Source organism: Mus musculus, chromosome 17, assembly GCF_000001635.26.
Source record: "Mus musculus strain C57BL/6J chromosome 17, GRCm38.p6 C57BL/6J".
NCBI lineage: Eukaryota > Metazoa > Chordata > Mammalia > Rodentia > Muridae > Mus > Mus musculus.
This window is the reverse complement of record NC_000083.6, coordinates 16,842,012-16,865,319: the sequence shown is the minus strand read 5'-3', so window position 1 is coordinate 16,865,319 and position 23,308 is coordinate 16,842,012. Positions and strand designations below refer to the sequence as shown.

The 23,308-nt window shown below is 38.6% G+C and overlaps 1 pseudogene; it reads right to left on the bottom strand.

The window, feature by feature from the left end:
• Positions 1 to 17,240: 17,240 nt before the first annotated feature.
• Positions 17,241 to 17,940, bottom strand: Gm6705 (annotated as a pseudogene).
• Positions 17,941 to 23,308: the final 5,368 nt, after the last annotated feature.

Below are 23,308 nucleotides of genomic sequence, written 5' to 3'. Positions count from 1 at the left end.
CACTTGATTTTAGATTTTGAAATGTGTTAGGAAGTAATATTTCAATCCAATATACTTGGTTCCAGTTTTAATTGTAAATGCTTTGAAGAGGACTGTCCAGCAGGATCACATTTATTTAGGATTAGCTGTACAAAAAAATTGTTTGAAAGATTATGATCTGAGTTCTGGAAAAGTGTCTCTATCTAAAGCAAAAGGAAACAGAGGAACTAGGGCAGAAAACAAAGAAACCTTAAAGCTCTAACTTTGAGAGAGTCTTGTGATGACCCAAACATCTGTTTCCACACAGGTTTTAATTTGTGTTTAATTTCTCAATTTATTTCATTTTTCCTCAGTGTATACTTTTAGCTCAGTACCTTAGTGTTAGGTAGCATACTAGACTCAGAAGTCACAAAGATCCATGAGAGAATTTTAAAAATCCATACAACTTATTACTAGCCAAGAAGGTGTATGCTCCACCTATACATATTTATCTCTATAACTCTCCCATCCACCTTACCCTTTCAGATGAGCAACAAAGCAGTTCAGTAATTTGTTCAAAGTCAGCCAGGTAGTTACTAGGAAAAGGAGGAATTAACTCAATGCAGTTTGTCTCTACAATAAACCTATGTTAATTCATTTCTGAGGACATAATTCCTGTCCTAAGAAAACTGGCCAGAATGTAAAAATGCATACATTAAGCTGAATAAAATTAACTCAATGAGGTAATGGATGATTAAGTTAAAATGAACAACTGTGGTAGTGGTAAGGAGACCAAATCCCTTCAAAATGTTTATTTTCCTTTTTAGTCAGGCTATTGTGATTTCTGAAACTCTATGTAAGTAGTTAAGAAATTGCCAGTGTTTAATTCTTTGTCTCTCTGTGACGTTCCTCAAAAATCAGTCATTGTGTCAAGAGTCATTCCATAGTCAATGCAGGGTCTGCCTCACAACTCAAATTTTCAAATGCATGTGGAACATATTTCAGAATCAGACAAAAGTACTCTTGGAAGAAAAAGATGTGGAGGAGAAGACCCACAAAGGCAAAAATTAAGTATCTTTATTCATGGGAGGCTGAGTTTTTATAAAAATAAAATAGCACTGAAGTTTAACTAAACGCTTTCTTAGTAACACCCACATATACAAATTGCGAAGGGGGAAAGATGGTTCTAGAAAAGAGCTTGCAAGTTCTTCTAGTACTATAAGTGCATTAGGGATGAGGAATTCACAGGCCTGCAGTTTCAGTTGCCCATACGTTCCAGGAAGACACTGAAAGGGAGGGTTTGTGTCCATGTGGAACCTGGATGTGCGGCTAGACAGAGCAGCCCCTTCATGAAAGGATTGCTGCTATAAGTGTCAGACAAGGCAACAGTCTTGATGTTGCAAGATCAATTTGTTTTAAAGTGTGTGTGGTGGGGGATAGAATAGTTAGTAAGAGGGTTTGTTTGTTTGATTATATTGGCTACTAATGGTTCTAACTGAATGCTGTCTAGGATAAATCTTGGCCCTTAACTTTTTTTTTTCTAATCACTAAATTTGGTCCTCAAATGATAATTTTTATTTACCATATAATTGCCCTAAAATACCAGGTTCTGGGAAACATTAAAATAATTGCTATTCTTAATCACATGAACATAAAACTATGGTGTGTCCTTTTAAATTTGGCAGTCCAAACATATTTATAATCCCGTGTGTTGTGAAACATACCTATAGTTCCTCATTGGCAAAGACACTTGTCAGAAATACATGACAATGAGGATGGTAGGTCCATCTCCCTTCCTTGTCTTCTCTGGTTATTTTTAGACCAGGTAAGGAAGCTGCTACATTCTCCCAGGAAATTCTGTTCTGTGAGCAATACATCTTTTCACTTCCTTTCTTATAAGAGTATGGGTCATCAGTCTCAATATGCATACCAATTTTTGAGTTAAAGGAAATTTTATTCTGTAAAATAACTTAAAATACTTATATAGTTCATGGAAATAGAGGCTTATGGTAGCATGAGTAGATAGACCTTTTCTCTATATATACTTCTTGGTTTTTTGGCTCGTTGGAACTTTTTGGTTTCTGAATACAGGTTTGAATTTCACATACTCACAGTCTGGCTTAATTTGCCACACTTGTGGCTATTCATGTGAGGAATGTTGATGCAGCCATGTGGAAGCTTCAGAATTTCCTTTCCCTGTTCAGGAAGGAAAACTAAAAACAATTTCCTCTGTCTAAGGAAGCTGAATCCATTAGTGTCACCATCAAAGACTTGAAAAGTTCAATGCTTTGATTTATACTGCTTTCTCATTTAAACTGCCTTCTTGGGTTATACAGATGGTCTGCTGATCTCAGAGAACAAAACTTAACCAGGTGGTAAGGGTGGGTGCAGCTGTTTGTTCTGTTTTAGTGTCTGGCTGGGGAGAAGTCAACAGAACTGGCACCTGTTGCACAGCTTAGCTACAAAAGATGCCTTTTCTCTCTACACATTTAAAAAATGTGGTTAGAGAGAACAGCTCACTCTCATGCAGAAGGAACATAACTAACTATACCTGAATGCTTACTTCAGTGAACTGTGTCAATTTTCTGCTCTCCTAATTCGGCCTGTGGAGCTTATTGCCCTGTGTTCCTACAGAAGATCTGGTCTATCATATGGAAGACATCATGTAGATTGGATCAAAGAAGTAAAACACGGTGAGTCTCTTTAGAAGACACATTTGTGTCATAAAATATAAAACACACCCATGAAAATGCACCTTTGCTATAAGGTGTATCTAGGAACTCAGTGGTCTAAAGCATCTCTGGAAAATCTTCTAAAGGCAAAAGAGCAGTTGTTACACCTTACACTGACTGTTGCTAAAACATGGATGTAAGGATTTGTTCTCATTTAATGTTCAAACGATATATGATCAGAGTCATGCTCCAATCCATCAACTGAGCAATTGAGAAAGCGGCTGAATCTTTGTGTGCTTAGAGGAAGGAAGGCTGTGTGACATCGGTGCTTTACAAACCGGTCTACCACTTGGGGCATATGCCAAAGAAAATTTAGTGGCACTGCCCGAGGTAAATAAAAACACTCTAGAGATTTTAGCATCCTGAATGGGGACGTTAAATGTGAACACTAAGATGTTCTAGAACAAAGCCATATCTCTTTCTGAAAAAAAGTTTGGTTCAAGATAGGCTTAATCAGTGTGTTCCAGAGAGGCACAACGTGACCATTGAGAATCTCTAGTTTCTTTTATTTGCAAAAAAGGTGACAGTTACATATTTTTATTCCATTCAGCAATGTTAATTTATAAACAGTATCTCCCAGACTTCTTTATTAGTAGACCTCTCCTTCACTTATCTCATTAGGACAATTTATGGAGATATTATGAAGTCTGAATCTCAGTCTTTTATATTTTACTCAGAATGGAAAATATTTTAATGCCAAATTTGGTACATGAAATTTACTGTTATCACTGTCTTCAAACTATAGATGGAAGGAGAAGGCAGTATGTGTATTATTTTTTATTTTTATGTGGTACATAATACTGAGTAATTTAACTCTAGGTGTAATGTGCTGTTTGCCAAACATATATGTGCTCATAAAATTAACTGGTTATTACAGGATCTGCATGCTTAAAACACAAATACTCTCTCTCTAATAAAAAATCTTTAAGATATGTATAATGTTAGAAATTCAATTTGACTTTCTATATTAGAAACTACTCAAATCTGTGCCAGCAATACACACACCCATGTGTTCACGCGTGCGAGCGCACACACACACGCACACACACACACACACACACACACACACACACAGAGAGAGAGAGAGAGAGAGAGAGAGAGAGAGAGAGAGGAAAAGAGAGGCAAAGATTCATATGTGAACTTTAAAACATAATCTTGCAACTTTTAGTCACTCAAGGTAATATATTTCTTTTTCTGTCAAAATTAGCAAATTGCTGAAGAATTCCCCAAGAGTCTGCTTACATATTATTGAATGATTGATTGTCCTGGTATGAAACAAAGACATCTGCAGCATGGCTGTCCTGGGGCTTAAGTGAGTTTTGGTGTTTTCCTTCTGGCATGCAGGTGTCTGTACTGCTTGATTTGATCCCAAAGGCACTCTTGTGAAAAACAAAGGTTAGGAAGAGATGTGGTAAACAGTAGGAGTGAAAGCAAAGCTAATTATTCAGGTGAAAGGCCACAGGAATATATTTTAGCACCTGCAAAAGTATGTGGGTATTTATGCAACCGTCTCTGGAGATTTGTGGGAGATGTCAATGTAAGATACACTACCTTTTCTCCAGTTGCTTCTTCCAGCCATCTGTGGGTAATATGTTCAGAGAGTGAATGATCTGACAAAGTAGAAAAGACAACAAATGGTAAGGATTGGAGCCTTGCATAACAAAATACAAAACAAAGATCAAAGTCCCAGAGCAAACTGGGTAATTGTTTGGTTTTCAAAAGAACAGCCCAAAGCAAGGAAAAAAGTTTCAACTTCTAAGCAACCAGATTATCAGCAAAACATAAACAAAAGTATGTTTATCTTATACCTACCACAGAATTTTCTTGTGTCCTTTTTCTGTTTAAGCCATTGGGCAGCTGCACATGCTACACTCTACATCCTGCTTTAATTTGCTTAGAGTAAGAGATTATTTTGAAATTCTGGTGGTACCTTTTATGTAGCCAAATCCAAGAAAAAACTCATGAGTGCAAATGTGTAAGTCTATGAAAACCCAAAATACAGTACAATGAAAATAAATTTCAGAAGGCAACAAAACATTCCAAGCAATTGAAATTCTATGCTGATAAAGGACTTTCTGTCTTTGAAGAGAAAAAGTTCACTCTAAAGACACTTTTGCTCCTCAGACTCTTTCCCTGAGCACACAGGAGAGAACAGAAGAGACACATATGTTTTTTTCTTACTACAACAAAAGTATCCACAGCCAGACATTAAAATACAAACTGCACAGTTGTTCTTCATGATTCCTTGAAGGTAAGCGAAAGTCATAAGAATAATCCTATATCTCTTATCAATTCATCACTCCAGCTTGCTAAAAGCTTGTTTCCATGGATTCTATAGGAACTTTGTAAGATTGCCTTGGTAGCCAGAGAATTGCATTCAAAGTGACTAACACAGTCAGCTCCTTAATCATACTAAGTTAATGCTTAATATTGTCTCCATATTGTGTTCCATATATTTAATATTGATGAATACAAAAAAGGCTGAGGCAGAAAACAACGTGTGTCTTAGAATTTAGCATAATGTTTTAAAACTTTATAACAGTTTATTATTGGTAGCCATAAATAAAAAGATGCTTTTGAACCCAATATCATTTTTAAATTCAAATGTATTTTTAAACTATCTTTCAACTTCTCGATTCTTTTCTATACACCGTCTAGCAAGAGCTTACATATCCTCACTATATATTTTTTTCTTTCTTTTGAGAAGTGGTGTTGTACATGCCTGACTGCCTTTAATTCTACTCTACAACTGAGAGGAGAATAGTTTTGAACTTCTGATCCTCCTGCTTTTGTGTCTCAAGTGTTGGGTTTACAAGTATGTACCATCACATTTGTTTTTATGTGGTGCTGAGGATCAAACCTAGGGTTTCCTGCATACCAGGCAGGCATTTTATCAATTGAGGTACATCTTCATCTATGACTTTTTTGTTTTTTTCTTAGTGTATGGTATGGAGAGTAGTAGGAGGGAGTCAGAGGACAATTTGTGGTGAGTTCTCTCCTTCTATCTTGCTCACCCCACCCAAATCTTTTGTCTTTAATAAACCAACTCCTAATATTTGTGAGATGTGAACTAAATATACAACAGAAATCAATATATTATTTTGCCTATATAGCTGAGTATGAATCAAGCTAATAAACTAATATATAAAATTTATGCTAACCTCCTAATTTGAGATATATACTTCTTTAATAATTTCAAAAGCCAAGTTTGAATTTAGAATTTGTGTTTTCCCAGAAATTCTACAACAGAATGGATAGCCAAGCATGTATTCATTACTAATCTTTATCCTATGATCCTATGGCCTAGTCTTTCTTTTATAATCAACACAGTAATGTGCCATGCTTAGGTATGTAAGCAGCATGCCCAAGTACTGTCATTTTCACCCAAGCACATAGCATCAGTCTGAGTTAGCTGCTGGGGGGAGCCTCTCAGAGGACAGCCACGTTAGACTCTTGGCTGCAAGCACAACCTAGCATTATTAATAGTGTGAGGAATTGGTGCCTGGCCATGGGATGGGTCTCAAAATGTCATGGCCCAGCCATTCCTTCACTCTCTGATCCATCTTTGTTCCCACATTTCTTTTAGATAGGACCAATTTTGGGTCAAAGTTTTGTAGGTGGGTTGCTATCCCCATCCCTCCAATGGGGGCACTGTGTGGCTACTGGACGTGGTCTCTTCAGGTTCCATATCTCAACTGTTGGGCATTTCTGCTAAGGTCACCTGCATTGACTTCTGGGAGCCTCTCTTATTCTGTTTCTCTAGAGAATCTTCTAATCCCTGATCCCTGACAGCTGCATATCTCCATTTATTCTTCTGGCCATCTGGGACTCTCTCATGTCTCTTCCCATGCCTGATCCTGCCTCCATATTCCCCTAGCTCTCCCCTCACTAACTTAGGTCTCTCCATTCCTATGCATAGACAGTTTCTTTCACCATGCCTGTAGTATCATCAAAAGTCCTTCATCTCTTCCGTTCTCTGATCTTTTACTTTTAACAAACTGGACTACATACCACTCTCAGAATAGACTGTTCCTTTTCACTTCATATTCATTATGGTATTTTATCTACCTGGTATGCCATGAACTTTCTCATTTTCTAAACCCTACCTAAAATTAAATTACTCATGTCTCACTTACCTTCAGCTTCATTGGATTGTATTTAACATAACATAGCATTTATGAAGTTAGCATAATTCATACTGAATTTAATTTACATTATCAGTCTCTTAGTTTAAATTCCTCCCAGAGGCACACCAGTGAAAAAGATTTATATGCAAATAATTCATTGGAGAAATACAGTAATCATAAATATAGAGTAGAAAGATGTGGCGTGAAAGAACTCAATCAGTTTAAATCAAACCAGATACTTTGTAGGCAAGTAGTTCAGGATATCTATTTCTTAAAAGCCACAAATCACTCAGCCTCAGCAGCAGCGGTCGCCATCCTGGTTCCGGGACTCCGTGGAACTTAGGAAATTAGTCTGAACAGGTGAGAGGGTGCGCCAGAGAACCGGACAGCTTCTGGGATAGGCGGAAGCACAGAGCCGCTGAGGCAGCACCCTTGGCGGGCCGCAGACAGCTGGCCACCGTCCGGACCAGAGGACAGGTGTCTGCCTGGCTTGGGAGGCGGCCTCAGCCTCAGGAGCAGCGGTCGCCATCTTGGTTCCGGGACTCCCTGGAACTTAGGAATTTAGTCTGCACAGGTGACAGTCTGCACCACAGAAGCTGACAGCTTCTGGGAACTGCCAAAGCAACACAGCTTCTGAGAAAGGCCCTGTTTTGGGCCTTCTTTTTCGGCCAGGAGGAGGTTCAAAAACAAGATATCTGCGCACCTTCCCTGTAAGAGAGCTTGCCAGTAGAGAGTGCTCTGAGCACTGAAACTCAGAGGAGAGAATCTGTCTCCCAGGTCTGCTGATAGACGGTAACAGAATCACCAGAAGAACAATCTCTAAACAGAGTCAACTATAACTACTAACTCCAGAGATTACCAGATGGCGAAAGGTAAACGTAGGAATCTTTCTAACAGGAACCAAGACCACTCACCATCATCAGAACCCAGCACTCCCACTTCGTCCAGTCCAGGACACCCCAACACACCCGAAAACCTAGACCTAGATTTAAAAGCATATCTCATGATGATGGTAGAGGACATCAAGAAGGACTTTAATAAATCACTTAAAGAAATACAGGAGAACACTGCTAAAGAGTTACAAGTCCTAAAAGAAAAACAGGAAAACACAATCAAACAGGTAGAAGTCCTTACAGAAAAAGAGGAAAAAACATACAAACAGGTGATGGAAATGAACAAAACTATACTAGACCTAAAAAGGGAAGTAGACACAATAAAGAAAACTCAAAGTGAGGCAACACTGGAGATAGAAATCCTAGAAAAGAAATCTGGAACCATAGATTTGAGCATCAGCAACAGAATACAAGAGATGGAAGAGAGAATCTCAGGTGCAGAAGATTCCATAGAGAACATCGGCACAACAATCAAAGAAAATGGAAAATGCAAAAAGATCCTAACTCAAAATATCCAGGAAATCCAGGACACAACGAGAAGACCAAACCTACGTATAATAGGAGTGGATGAGAATGAAGATTTTCAACTCAAAGGACCAGCAAACATCTTCAACAAAATTATTGAAGAAAACTTCCCAAATCTAAAGAAAGAGATGCCTATGAACATACAAGAAACCTACAGAACTCCAAATAGACTGGACCAGAAAAGAAATTCCTCCCGACACATAATAATCAGAACAACAAATGCACTAAATAAAGATAGAATACTAAAAGCAGTAAGGGAAAAAGGTCAAGTAACATATAAAGGCAAGCCTATCAGAATTACACCAGATTTTTCACCAGAGACTATGAAAGCCAGAAGAGCCTGGACAGATGTTATACAGACACTAAGAGAACACAAATTCCAGCCCAGGCTACTATACCCAGCCAAACTCTCAATTACCATAGATGGAGAAACCAAAGTATTCCACGACAAAACCAAATTCACACATTATCTCTCCGCGAATCCAGCCCTTCAAAGGATAATAACAGAAAAAAACCAATACAAGAACGGGAACAACGCCCTAGAAAAAACAGGAAGGTAATCCCTCAACAAAACTAAAAGAAGACAGCCACAAGAACAGAATGCCAACTTTAACAACAAAAATAACAGGAATCAACAAGTACTTTTCCTTAATATCTCTTAACATCAATGGTCTCAACTCCCCAATAAAAAGACATAGACTAACAAACTGGCTACACAAACAAGACCCAACATTTTGCTGCTTACAGGAAACACATCTCAGAGAAAAAGATAGACACTACCTCAGAATGAAAGGCTGGAAAACAATTTTCCAAGCAAATGGTATGAAGAAACAAGCTGGAGTAGCCATCCTAATATCTGATAAGATTGACTTCCAACCCAAAGTCATCAAAAAAGACAAGGAGGGGCACTTCGTTCTCATCAAAGGTAAAATCCTCCAAGAGGAAATCTCAATACTGAATATCTATGCTCCAAATACAAGGGCAGCCACATTCATTAAAGAAACTTTAGTAAAGCTCAAAGCACACATTGCACCTCACACAATAATAGTGGGAGACTTCAACACACCACTTTCACCAATGGACAGATCATGGAAACAGAAACTAAACAGGGACACACTGGAACTAACAGAAGTGATGAAACAAATGGATCTGACAGATATCTACAGAACATTTTATCCTAAAACAAAAGGATATACCTTCTTCTCAGCACCTCATGGTACCTTCTCCAAAATTGACCACATAATAGGTCACAAAACAGGCCTCAACAGATTCAAAAATATTGAAATTGTCCCATGTATCCTATCAGATCACCATGCACTAAGGCTGATCTTCAATAACAAAAAAAAAATAATAGAAAGCCAACACTCACGTGGAAACTCAACAACACTCTTCTCAATGATACCTTGGTCAAGGAAGGAATAAAGAAAGAAATTAAAGACTTTTTAGAGTTTAATGAAAATGAAGCCACAATGTACCCAAACCTTTGGGACACAATGAAAGCATTTCTAAGAGGGAAACTCATAGCTCTGAGTGCCTCCAAGAAGAAACGGGAGAGAGCACATACTATCAGCTTGACAACACATCTAAAAGCTCTAGAAAAAAAGGAAGCAAATTCACCCAAGAGGAGTAGACGGCAGGAAATAATCAAACTCAGGGGTGAAATCAACCAAGTGGAAACAAGAAGAACTATTCAAAGAATTAACGAAACGAGGAGTTGGTTCTTTGAGAAAATCAACAAGATAGATAAACCCTTAGCTAGACTCACTAGAGGGCACAGGGACAAAATCCTAATTAACAAAATCAGAAATGAAAAGGGAGACATAACAACAGATCCTGAAGAAATCCAAAACACCATCAGATCCTTCTACAAAAGGCTATACTCAACAAAACTGGAAAACATGGACGAAATGGACAAATTTCTGGACAGATACCAGGTACCAAAGTTGAATCAGGATCAAGTTGACCTTCTAAACAGTCCCATATCCCCTAAAGAAATAGAAGCAGTTATAAATAGTCTCCCAGCCAAAAAAAGCCCAGGACCAGACGGGTTTAGTGCAGAGTTCTATCAGACCTTCAAAGAAGATCTAATTCCAGTTCTGCACAAACTATTTCACAAGATAGAAGTAGAAGGTACTCTACCCAACTCATTTTATGAAGCCACTATTACTCTGATACCTAAACCACAGAAAGATCCAACAAAGATAGAGAACTTCAGACCAATTTCTCTTATGAATATCGATGCAAAAATCCTCAATAAAATTCTCGCTAACCGAATCCAAGAACACATTAAAGCAATCATCCATCCTGACCAAGTAGGTTTTATTCCAGGGATGCAGGGATGGTTTAATATATGAAAATCTATCAATGTAATCCATTATATAAACAAACTCAAAGACAAAAACCACATGATCATCTCGTTAGATGCAGAAAAAGCATTTGACAAGATCCAACACCCATTCATGATAAAAGTTCTGGAAAGATCAGGAATTCAAGGCCCATACCTAAACATGATAAAAGCAATCTACAGCAAACCAGTAGCCAACATCAAAGTAAATGGAGAGAAGCTGGAAGCAATCCCACTAAAATCAGGGACTAGACAAGGCTGCCCACTTTCTCCCTACCTTTTCAACATAGTACTTGAAGTATTAGCCAGAGCAATTCGACAACAAAAGGAGATCAAGGGGATACAAATTGGAAAAGAGGAAGTCAAAATATCACTTTTTGCAGATGATATGATAGTATATATAAGTGACCCCAAAAATTCCACCAGAGAACTCCTAAACCTGATAAACAGCTTCGGTGAAGTAGCTGGATATAAAATAAACTCAAACAAGTCAATGGCCTTTCTTTACACAAAGAATAAACAGGCTGAGAAAGAAATTAGGGAAACAACACCCTTCTCAATAGTCACAAATAATATAAAATATCTCGGCGTGACTCTAACTAAGGAAGTGAAAGATCTGTATGATAAAAACTTCAAGTCTCTGAAGAAAGAAATTAAAGAAGATCTCAGAAGATGGAAGGATCTCCCATGCTCATGGATTGGCAGGATCAACATTGTAAAAATGGCTATCTTGCCAAAAGCAATTTACAGATTCAATGCAATCCCCATCAAAATTCCAACTCAATTCTTCAACGAATTAGAAGGAGCAATTTGCAAATTCATCTGGAACAACAAAAAACCTAGGATAGCAAAAACTCTTCTCAAGGATAAAAGAACCTCTGGTGGAATCACCATGCCTGACCTAAAGCTTTACTACAGAGCAATTGTGATAAAAACTGCATGGTACTGGTATAGAGACAGAGAAGTAGACCAATGGAATAGAATTGAAGACCCAGAAATGAACCCACACACCTATGGTCACTTGATCTTCGACAAGGGAGCTAAAACCATCCAGTGGAAGAAAGACAGCATCTTCAACAATTGGTGCTGGCACAACTGGTTGTTATCATGTGGAAGAATGCGAATCGATCCATACTTATCTCCTTGTACTAAGGTCAAATCTAAGTGGATCAAGGAACTTCACTTAAAACCAGAGACACTGAAACTTATAGAGGAGAAAGTGGGGAAAAGCCTTGAAGATATGGGCACAGGGGAAAAATTCCTGAACAGAACAGCAATGGCTTGTGCTGTAAGATCGAGAATTGACAAATGGGACCCATGAAACTCCAAAGTTTCTGCAAGGCAAAAGACACCGTCAATAAGACAAAAAGACCACCAACAGATTGGGAAAGGATCTTTACCTATCCTAAATCAGATAGGGGTCTAATATCCAACATATATAAAGAACTCAAGAAGGTGGACTTCAGAAAATTAAATAACCCCATTAAAAAATGGGGCTCAGAACTGAACAAAGAATTCTCACCTGAGGAAAACCGAATGGCAGAGAAGCACCTGAAAAAATGTTCAACATCCTTAATCATCAGGGAAATGCAAATCAAAACAACCCTGAGATTCCACCTCACACCAGTCAGAATGGCTAAGATCAAAAATTCAGGTGACAGCAGATGCTGGTGTGTATGTGGAGAAAGAGGAACACTCCTCCATTGTTGGTGGGATTGCAGGCTTGTACAACCACTCTGGAAATCAGTCTGGCGGTTCCTCAGAAAATTGGACATAGTACTACCAGAGGATCCAGCAATACCTCTCCTGGGCATATATCCAGAAGATGCCCCAACTGGTAAGAAGGACACATGCTCCACTATGTTCATAGCAGCCCTATTTATAATAGCCAGAAGCTGGAAAGAACCCAGATGCCCCTCAATAGAGGAATGGATACAGAAAATGTGGTACATCTACACAATGGAGTACTACTCAGCTATTAAAAAGAATGAATTTATGAAATTCCTAGCCAAATGGATGGACCTGGAGGGCATCATCCTGAGTGAGGTAAAACATTCACAAAGGAACTCACACAATATGTTTTCACTGATAAGTGGATATTAGCCCAAAACCTAGTATACCCAAGATATAAGATACAATTTCCTAAACACATGAAACTCAAGAAAAATGAAGACTGAAGTGTGGACACTATGTCCCTCCTTAGAAGTGGGAACAAAACACCCTTGGAAGGAGTTACAGAGACAAAGTTTGGAGCTGAGATGAAAGGATGGACCATGTAGAGACTGCCATATCCAGGGATCCACCCCATAATCAGCATCCAAACGCTGACACCATTGCATACACTAGCAAGATTTTATCGAAAGGACCCAGATGTAGCTGTCTCTTGTGAGACTATGCCGGGGCCTAGCAAACACAGAAGTGGATGCTCACAGTCAGCTAATGGATGGATCACAGGGCTCCCAATGGAGGAGCTAGAGAAAGTACCCAAGGAGCTAAAGGGATCTGCAACCCTATAGGTGGAACAACATTATGAACTAACCAGTACCCCGGAGCTCTTGACTCTAGCTGCATATGTATCAAAAGATGGCCTAGTCGGCCATCACTGGAAAGAGAGGCCCATTGGACAAGCAAATTTTATATGCCCCAGTACAGGGGAACGCCAGGGCCAAAAAGGGGGAGTGGGTGGGTAGGGGAGTGGGGGTGGGTGGGTATGGGGGACTTTTGGTATAGCATTGGAAATGTAAATGAGCTAAATACCTAATAAAAAATTTTAAAAAAGCCACAAATCAAAAACTCTATATAAACAGAAATATCTAAGAAAAGCTAATTTTAAAAAAATTTCAATAGGAAAAAAATACGTATGCTGTAGGACAAAAATAGAATGTCCCAGTCAAAGCTCTGATGCATGTAATCATTTGTTATGTTCAAAATAAATAAAGGAAAGAGGCAAGGAAGAGATAGGAGAAAAGAAGAAAGTGAAGGATAAAAGAGATAAGGAAGGAAGGGAGAAGGGGGATTGTGAGAGACCAAACTGTGGGAAACTAGGTCCCATAGTTACTCTCACCGTAAAGATCTGGCTGACCCTTTGAAGGGAATTTTGTCACTTCCTCCTTCATTGTCATTTCCACAGCTTATGGAACCAAGAAGACTCCATTTTTGCAGCAAGGGTGGAGATCTGAAGGCTAGCAGCTGTCCTCTCTGCATCGTTGGATGAGAGGTTTTCAGCTGAGTCTCCGATGTCTAGTCGATGGTAGTGGACTGCAACTGTTTTGTTTAAGGCAGAATCAATCTGTAACTTAACAAAACTGGTTAATCTGTTGAAAGCCCAAGGGCCAAATGACAAAAGCATGAATGTCCACGAAGGGTCCCAAAAGGCTGGGAAGCAAGGTTGAGAGCCAGGGTTTGATTACACATGTCAAACAGGGGTGAGGGGGAAGATCTGGGGTCCTAAAAGACAGAGACCAATACCAGATATTTGGCCAAGAGTCAGTCCTTCTTTAGACTCCAGATATCATCTCAGAAAGGAAGTATCATTGGTGGCAATCACCTCTCCAAAAAGGGCTATTCCTTCATAAAAAGGAGGCTGGGACAAATAACAAATCCAAGAATCCCTAGCAAGGGTAAAATTGGCCTCATGAATGGCTTGTAGTGAGGCATTAATCATGGTAACAATAAGTTCTGCCATACATAACTATAATAAGAATTCTAAACTTACGTTGTTAAGCTTGCCCTGAGATTTCTAACTCTATGTAATGGATAGTAAAGCCTGGTTTCTTTTACTATCTCTCTTACAATACCAGAGGCAATTCTGAATGTCACTGAATAGGCAACATTCTTCTAATATCCGAAATTTCTTTCTTTGTAGCCTTAATATTTGCTATATCCTGCCCTATTGCTGAGACTACTACTTCCAAGACATTAACCTTTGCCTCCAATTTTTATCTTTAATAAGTTGCTCTGACAAATCTATGAAAATATTCTTATGCATATCATTAACAAAATGAGCGGTATGTAGCTGCTGATCTAAAGCTGTGGTAGATATTGAAGTTAAAATTGCAATTAAAGCAGTAAATCCTAAAATTGCTCATTTGACCTTTTCCAAGTTTGCATTCCTGGATTTTTTAAACCAAGGATCATTTCCGAACTCTACAGGCAGCAAAACATAAGCAGGTCTCTTTAACAGAATCATAACATCAGATTCTTTATCTATATTAGGATCTACACAATTAGTTAATTGACAAGAATAAAATGAATATGAAAAGACTTGTCAAGATTGGTGATCTTAACTCTTAAAATTATCTAACAGTATAGCATATAGGTAAGGTACACAAGCTTTCACAGCTATAGGGGAGTTGACCTGAATGGCCAAAAACAGTTTAGGCAATCGCATGGCATTAAAGGCTTGTAGGCAATGATCAGTTACATTTTTAGAGGCCTCTCCTGTATGCAGAGAAGCAAAAGGAAATCCTGAACAAGTGTCAATACAAACATGTATATATTTTAATTTTCCAGATTCCACATAGTGAGTTACATCCATTTGCCAAATATGATTAGGCATAAGACCTCATGGATTAACTCCTAAATGTGGCACTGGAGATAATGTAATACACTTAGGACATTGTTTTACAATATCTGGCTCTTTGCCAAAATAAGTTAGTGCCTGCTTCTTTCCAAGGATAACCGTCTGAGCTACTGCTTCATAATATGGCAAGATATTACATTTAGGAGAAATCCTGAATGTATCTACATTAGAGGAGACTTTTTCCATAACAATCCTGTAGGCATATGAATCATAATAAAAATTAACAGGTGTAAAGGCAAAGAGTAATCTATATAAGTGACAAATTGCTCTTCAATAGCTTTTTCCACTTGTTGTAAGGCCAGCAATCCTTCTGAGGTTAAAGATCTAGGGGAGGTTGGATCAGAACTCCATTTAAGACTATCAAACAAAGGTTTCAACTCCCTTGTAGTACGCTTTAAATAGGGGGAAACCCAATTAATAACACCTAACAATTTTTGAAAACCATTCAAAGTCCTTAAGTTGTCTCTGTGAATAACTATCTTCTAGGGAAAACCAGCTTGATTAGTAAGTCTAAAACCCAAATAATTATAAGGATCCTGAGTTTGTATCCTTTCAGGAGCTATCTGTAATTCTTATCAGTTAAAACTTTATGTAAACCTCTATAACACAAAGCAAATCCTGGGTGTCTTTTCCAGGCAACCCAGGACAATTTCTTAACTGTCCAAAAACAGTCTTCTTAAAGGAACAGTATTTTTTCTTATAAGTTGCATAAACAATTGCAAGCTTGAGAATTAATAGCATCTGAGGGATGAACAATGTTAAGCAATTGTAAACTCTGAGATATAATATTGACTATTAATATACAACTTAAAGTTTGATTGTTCAACATTTTAAAACACCATCTACAGCACTCAATTTAATTATCTGTGCTGAAACAGGAGGAAACTCAAAAGAATAAGTGTGTGATCCAATTCACATATACTTTTCTCCCATAGAAGGGCTGTTTTTAAACACAGTAAATGGGATGCATGCATGCATGAATTTATAGAAGGCACAGAAGCATGCATAAAAACAATTTTTAACTATCTTAGGATAATGATTATCAATTTTAGTTAAAATGATGGTATGCAATAGATCAAATAGTAATATTCTGTAATAACCAAATTAATGGCTGTTTGGAACAAGGAACAGACACTTAGTCAGGTTCTCTTTTTTTCCCCTTGGATGCAGACAAACTTTAATTGCAAAGCCTTTGTGTACAGCACATTGAGCAATGACCAAGCAGGAGACCTGCTCACATTCAGAGACATGAACATAAATGTCTTTCACAATCCAGACAGTCTAGAGTATTCTACGTGGGAACAAACCTCCTTATCTTTCTGAAGACTGCTTGACATTTTAATAAATGATTAGGCATACTTAGAAATTCAAAGCAGGTTGTACCTTGCAAGAAAAGAGTGTGAACACCTTTTCCCAAACATACATGGTGGTTCTGTTGGTGCAGGTAACCAAGGAAAAGTGAGTGTGAGTCTCTCAGTGCAGAGCAAGCTGGTCCCCATTTCACACAGGGAGACACATCAACCATAGCCCAAAACAACAGGCAGCCCAGGCAGCTCTTGCCCTCACTGTTGCCTGTTACCTTGGGGGGTCTTTATTTAGCCTAAAGAAAATCCTTGACCAGCAAATTCAGAGTATCATTGAATTTAGGGATAGTAGGGAAATTCTTATATCATATATGGAAGGGCTCCTAACTATCTAATTAGAGCAATTAATATTATTTGTATTATGTATACTGGAAAGATTTAAGTATCATCTAATTTTAATTTTATACTTTCAAAACAGTCAGAGGGAATGGAGAAGAAAAGTATGACTGCCCACCCAGCTCTGGGGCCAGTCAGGTATAAGCCAGACCAGGGACCAATGTCTATAGTTTTGAGAAAGACTCTGGGAACTCATCACACTACACTCCTACAGCCTCCCTAGTCAGTGCTTAGCTACAGGGCATGTGTCAACAGAGGCTTCAGCTTAACATCTAAATTGTAAAATATGGTTCAAAGAGTTCACCATGGAAGTGAAACCACAGGATAATTTATGCAGCTAAGGGCTCAAACTGATGCTCTCAGCTCTTCAGCACCAGGTTCAGGCAGACAAGTAAGGTGGTGGTGGCTACTTGGCAGTGCTAGGCACAGCAGTAGCATCATCGTACGGAGGCAGTAGCACTGTGGTATCATTGCTGGTAACGTAAACCAGGACATCGGAGGAGTTCCTGCCATTGATGTACCTGTAGCAGCTCCAAAATGCAGCTAATCAAGTAGCCCTTAAGTGTCAAAAGAATGCCGATAAACAGAAGAATAATAAGGACCAAATAGGTAGGATTCACGGACATTATATCATCTCTGTAGGGAAAGCTAGGAGCCAGCTGTCGTATGTATTCCTGAATGGAGTTTGGATAGATAAGCACGGTGATTGCAACCAAAGTATTCAGGGCAAAATCAAAGATCTGGTAACAGAAGAATGGGATGATCCAGGCAGCATGTTGCTTGTATGCACCGTAATTAGCCATGGCACATATCAGGATCATGAGGAGAGAGATTGCTATAGCAATGCACATGTTGGCATCATCCATGAACTCAAACTCCCCTCCTAGTTCAGAGCCTGAAAAGTGATACTGATCGGGATCTGCCAGGGCACTCAGCAGGATCAGCAGGACCACAGCATTGATGATCAGGTACCAGACGCTTAGCAGGATGGTGCCGGTGTGGACATGGCAGCACAAACAGCAGCTGTGGGAGTAGAACCGAGTCCAGGGAGCGACCATGTTCATAGCTCCAGCGATCGTGGAAGTTTGTGAGAGCATCACTCGCTTCATCTAGGGTCCGCTGCTCCTGTCCCTTGGCCACCCCAACCCTCAGACTGCTTGCCCGACCCTTGGCTCTGCACTGTACCAAGAGCTCCGAGTGGCTGCTGCGGTGGGACACTGGGCTCGAAGACCACAGCCAGTCAGGTTCTTAAGACACAATTTTTGTTATAGTTTTTCTAAAATATATGAATTTATCTTACAATTCTTTATTAGCACTACAGTGGCCTAATAGGGTGTTAAAACTTTACTTTGAGGTGAAGAACAGTGGTTTTACAACAATGTTTTCTCTTGCCAAAGAGCTGTTGTGAGCACATAAATAAAATGAGCAGGTAATATTTAATTACCATTGATAATAATTGATAACAATTGATCACAGAAGTTTCCTCTGCTTTCTGTGAAACCTTTTTGTTTCTCACCAGTAATTTTCAATCTCACTAGGTAGCACCTAACAAAGGTTTAAGTCGCTTTAAGGCCTCAAGGTGAGGTCTTAGCCAATTAACATCTGGAAGCTTTTGAAAATAAAATTTTGAAGTAAATCAATTTTTCCTTCTTAGATTTTCTGTACCACGATTTTCTAATATAGCTAAAAAACCCTAATTATTAAAAGATATTGCCTCTGAATCTTATCTGGAGCAACAGCTACTCCCCAGAACTTAAAAGCTCATTGTGTGAGAGCAAGGACTTAAAAGCATTAGTTACTAAAATACTTTTCACTTAGGAAACAATATACATATAAGCAAACTTTGTACACTATAACTTTATATAAAGTAGGCAAGACAAATCACAATGTCCTGATAAATTCCACAGCCTGATTGACCTCTTATAAACTTTGAACTTAAACTTTATTTAGAACAACATCTGGCTAGGTCTGCAACAAGGCTCTTTTAGCTAAAAGGAAGGGAGGGAGAGGTGAGGTCCCAGGAACTTTCCTAGTCACGGTTTGCGAAACAAAGAAATGCCACACAAGCCTTGCTGAGGCTGCTCTGAGCTGAGCTCTGAGCTGAGCTCTGCATCAACCCAAAAGCAAACATTTCTCAATCTGAGCACTCTGCCAGAGTCCTGGCCCAAAGGTTATCCCTATTTTGAAGTATCTTTAAAGACCTGCTTTCCTGGGTTCATTCATGCCACATGTTGTTTAGAATGACTCCAATCCTGAGTTCCCAATTTTAAGCTAACTTTCTGTTACAAGCAAAAGGCTGCCTGCCCCTTTAAGAGCTCCTGTGTAGATAATCAGCCTCTAGCAGGGCTTTTCCAGCTGTACTTGACTCCCAGCCACAGTGCAGTGTAACTTATCAGTTTCTGCTGTGCAGATTGAGAGTGCCTTTTAAACAAGTTAAACTGAATCAAAGGATGGACAGCCAGCAGATAAAGTTTTAACCATTTTTTTCAACATGAAACACAGAACAACAATCATACAAACAACAAAACAAAAACAAACATAAATAGACAGACATGTGGACAAATGGTGCACCAAGGACAAACAATAGACAGAGAGGGAATAGAACTTGATGTCTCAAAGGGACCCAGATATCCTAATCAGAACTAAGAATATCTCCATAGGAGCCAGAGAGGAAGCAGGACGTCTCCCAATTTCCTTCTGTCCCTAGGAGAGCTCTGAAATAGCTTATTTTCATTTTCCCTCTTTTTTGCTAAAAGGTCCCAAAGAGGGGATAACTGCTTTTCTGAAACGTATTCTCTCTCTTTCTCTCTCTCTCTCATGTTCAAATTTTAATTCTTTATCTCCTTCTTCTGGGAATTCTGCCAGAGAAGGGAGAGGAGGCACAGTGGTAGCTTCTGATAGTTACTCCCCAATAAGAAAAGATGGTTGTAGGGACCGAATCAGGAACCTCATTAGTTTATCATTTAAATCTCTGCCTACCTTTTGCCATTTTTTACGGTGTATCTCTGCCCCGTCAATGATAAACTAGGGGCATGCTTGATCTATAAAAATAAAGAAGTTTATCAAATCTTTTTTCTTAACTCGAACTCCCCTTTTCCTGAGTGAAGCTTTCAGGTCTCTGATGAAGACTGCTTCCTTCGACAGTTTCTTAGTGGAGACAATTACTCATCGAGAACGGCTTCTCCTATGAGCGGTAGGAGCACTCCTCAAATAGCTTATTCTTCTAGTTGAGACGACTTCTCCTGGAGCTAATTTCCGTGGTCTCCGCAGGGCGAAGGTCCGTGTCTCGAGCCCCACGTTGAAGGTGCCACTTGTCCCGTCCAGCAGGACTTAGTTATTCCGTGGGTCAGGGAGGACTGGGGCCTGCAAGAGAAATGAGCAGAGAAAGGGGAGTGAGACCAAGCAGACAATTGTCAAGGTCTGTTTAATGAAGGCTAAGAGCCAGGTTATAAGCACACAATGAGAAAAAATTGGGGAGGGGCCAAGGGGGTATAATAAAACACAGAGAAAGGGATGGAGATCTTGGGCGGTTGCTGATTACAGGCTTTTTGCAGCTTATCTTAGAATGTCGGCCCTAAAACTGTCCCAGGAGGCCTTCAAACATTCTGCAGTTTATCTTGGAGTGCCAGCCCTGACCTAACAGTTCTAGGAAGCCATCAAACATCTTGTAGCTATCTTGGAGTGCCATAAACAGTCCCAGGCACCAAACGGAGACATGGAGGAGGAGGTGAAGCTGCCTTAATCTAAGCAGTTCTAGGCGCCAAGTGAAGGAGGGAGTGAAGCTGGCAGTCTCAGGCACCAGGTGGAGGCAATGAAGGAGGAGGCGACATAATTCCCTTCAAAGGGTCAGCCAGATCTTTAGGGTGAGAGTAAGTGCGGGACCTAGTTTCCCACGGTTTGGTCTGTCACAGGGGATTTAATCTGTGGTGATATGATAGGATACAGGGTTTAATTCAGTTTTCTTGTGTCTGTTGAGACTTGCTCTGTGGTTGAGTAAGTGGTCAATTTTGGAGAAAGTTCCATGAAGTGTTGAAAAAAAGATGTTTTATTTTGTGTTTATGTGAAATGTTTGGTAAATATCTGTTAGGTCCATTTAATTTATGACATCTGTTAACTCCAGTATTTCTCTGTTTAGTTTTGCCTGGATGATCTATTCATTGGTGAGAGGGGGATATTGAAGTCTTCTACTATTAGTGTGTAAGAGTCGATATGTGATTTAAGTTTTAGTAGTGTTTCTTTGACAAAATGTGGATGCCCTTGTGTTTTGGACATAGATGTTAAGAATTGAAATTCCATTTTAGTGGATTATTCCTTTGATGAGTATGCAGTGTCCTTTCCCATATCTTTTGATTAGGTTTGGTTTGAAGTCTATTTTGTTAGATTTTTAAATGGTTACACCAATTTGCTTAATTTGCTTTCTATTTCACTGTACTTAGAATATCCTTTTCCAAACTTTTACCTTGAGGTTCTATCTTTGATGTTGAGGTGTGTTAATTGGATGCAGCAGAAGGATTGGTCCTGTTTTCATATCCATTCTGTAGGTCTCTCTTTTTAGTTGAGAAATGAGACAAATGGCATTGGGATACTTCAAGGACTAATGATTGTTGAACCCTGTTATTTTGGAGATGATCGTGGTAGTAGCAAGTGTGTGTGCTTCTCTTCTTTTGGTTTTGTTGGAGTGAAATTATTTTTTCTCCTGGATATAGCTAATATCCTTGGGTTGGAGTTTTTCTTCTGTAGGGTTAAATTTATAAATAAATCTTGTTTAAATTTGACTTTATCATGAAATTTTTTTATCAACCCTAGGATGGTGGTTAACATTGTCAACTTGTCAAGATTTACAATCACAAAAGAAACACATTTCTGGGAATGTCATTGAAGAGTTATCTACATTAGGTTAATTAAAGTAGGAAGAACCTTTCTTAATGTGACTAACATGATCTCCAGGCTGAGCTCAGATTGCATTTAACAAAAGAGAAAACAGACTGAGCACCAATACTTGTCTGTCTGTGTGTCCTGACAGTGGATGCACTGTTACTAGCTGCCTGCCACCTTTTATAGGATCTTTTCCATGAAAAATTAAAACTCATTACAATATTGAATTTTTTGGCTTATTCTTCACCTGGATGAATTCACATTACCACAATAAAGAGCATATTCTACCAGTGGAATAATGAGCATATTCTACTAGTGGAAAAATGAGCATATTCTACCAGTGGAATAATGAGATCCATTATCTTTTTTTCATCTTTTTAAAAATTATCTCATGCTTTCATTATATTTTCATCAGAAGAATTATTTCATATCTTCAAGATCTTCCAGTCCCTTAATCTAATTTTTCACAATTATGGCACATATTTTTTATTTTGTCCACTGAGCAGTCTAAGTTATATCCTTTTTGTTTTTTTTTAAATTACTGCCTTAAATTATATACTAATTCTGAGTAAATTTGGTGATTTGTGTCCTAAAACCCACCCAGTGAGGTTCCTGACTACTACAGAGTAAGAATCATATAACTGTGATTTGTTTTGTTTCAAGGGCAGTACCTCTAAAAACATCCTGGTCATTATCCAAGGACAGTATACTCCATAGCTGGGTCAGATACTCCTCTCAGTTTCCTGTGATTATTGAAAATATTGTACAGTGTATCAGAGTCCAATAATGTCAGACTCTTACCACTGACCATATTCAGAACTTTAAATTTAATATTTTTTAATACTCCTAGTTTATAATCTGTTTCCTTTATTTACTCTTCTATGCATCAGAATGCTCAAAACTGAACCTTCACCTTCCTCCCAGGACAGTGGTTCACTGTCTCCCTCTCTTCTTCATCTTCTACTTTCCTAATCTACCTCCTGCTCAAATCTCTACCATCTGACAAGACTTTTGACTTACTTGTCGGTGCCACACATCCTTTTATTTTGAGTTAACATTTCACCTCTCCATCATCCTTTAGTTTTTCAACTAATGGATTTTGGCTAATATATAAAAACATAAAATTTTAGTCATAATTGTGAACTATTACATTTCTTGTGTAAACAAGTCATAAATCCACTAAGTAGTGATTTCCCATTTTTCTTCTCAGTCCATTCTTTTTACTTTAAGCAATGAGCTTGGAACCCAAGCTTTGCTTATGCTAGGCAAATGCTTATTTGCTGAGTTGCACCCTTCATTCTCAGACTATTATTTAACATTGTCTTTCCAAGGTTCTATTTCTTTCATCCAAACCTCTGTTTCTGTGCCCTTTGGCTCTAACTTTATTATTCTTTTTATATTAGATAGTCAAATGTAACTGATTTTGTTCACATCATGGAAATCAACTGGTACATAAATGCTGATGGCTACCAATCTTTATAATTATATAGCAACAGATTCCTACTATTATACTGCCTAAAGACAAACAAACAAAGGTCCAGATGGCTAATAATATTTATGAGGAATTCACTT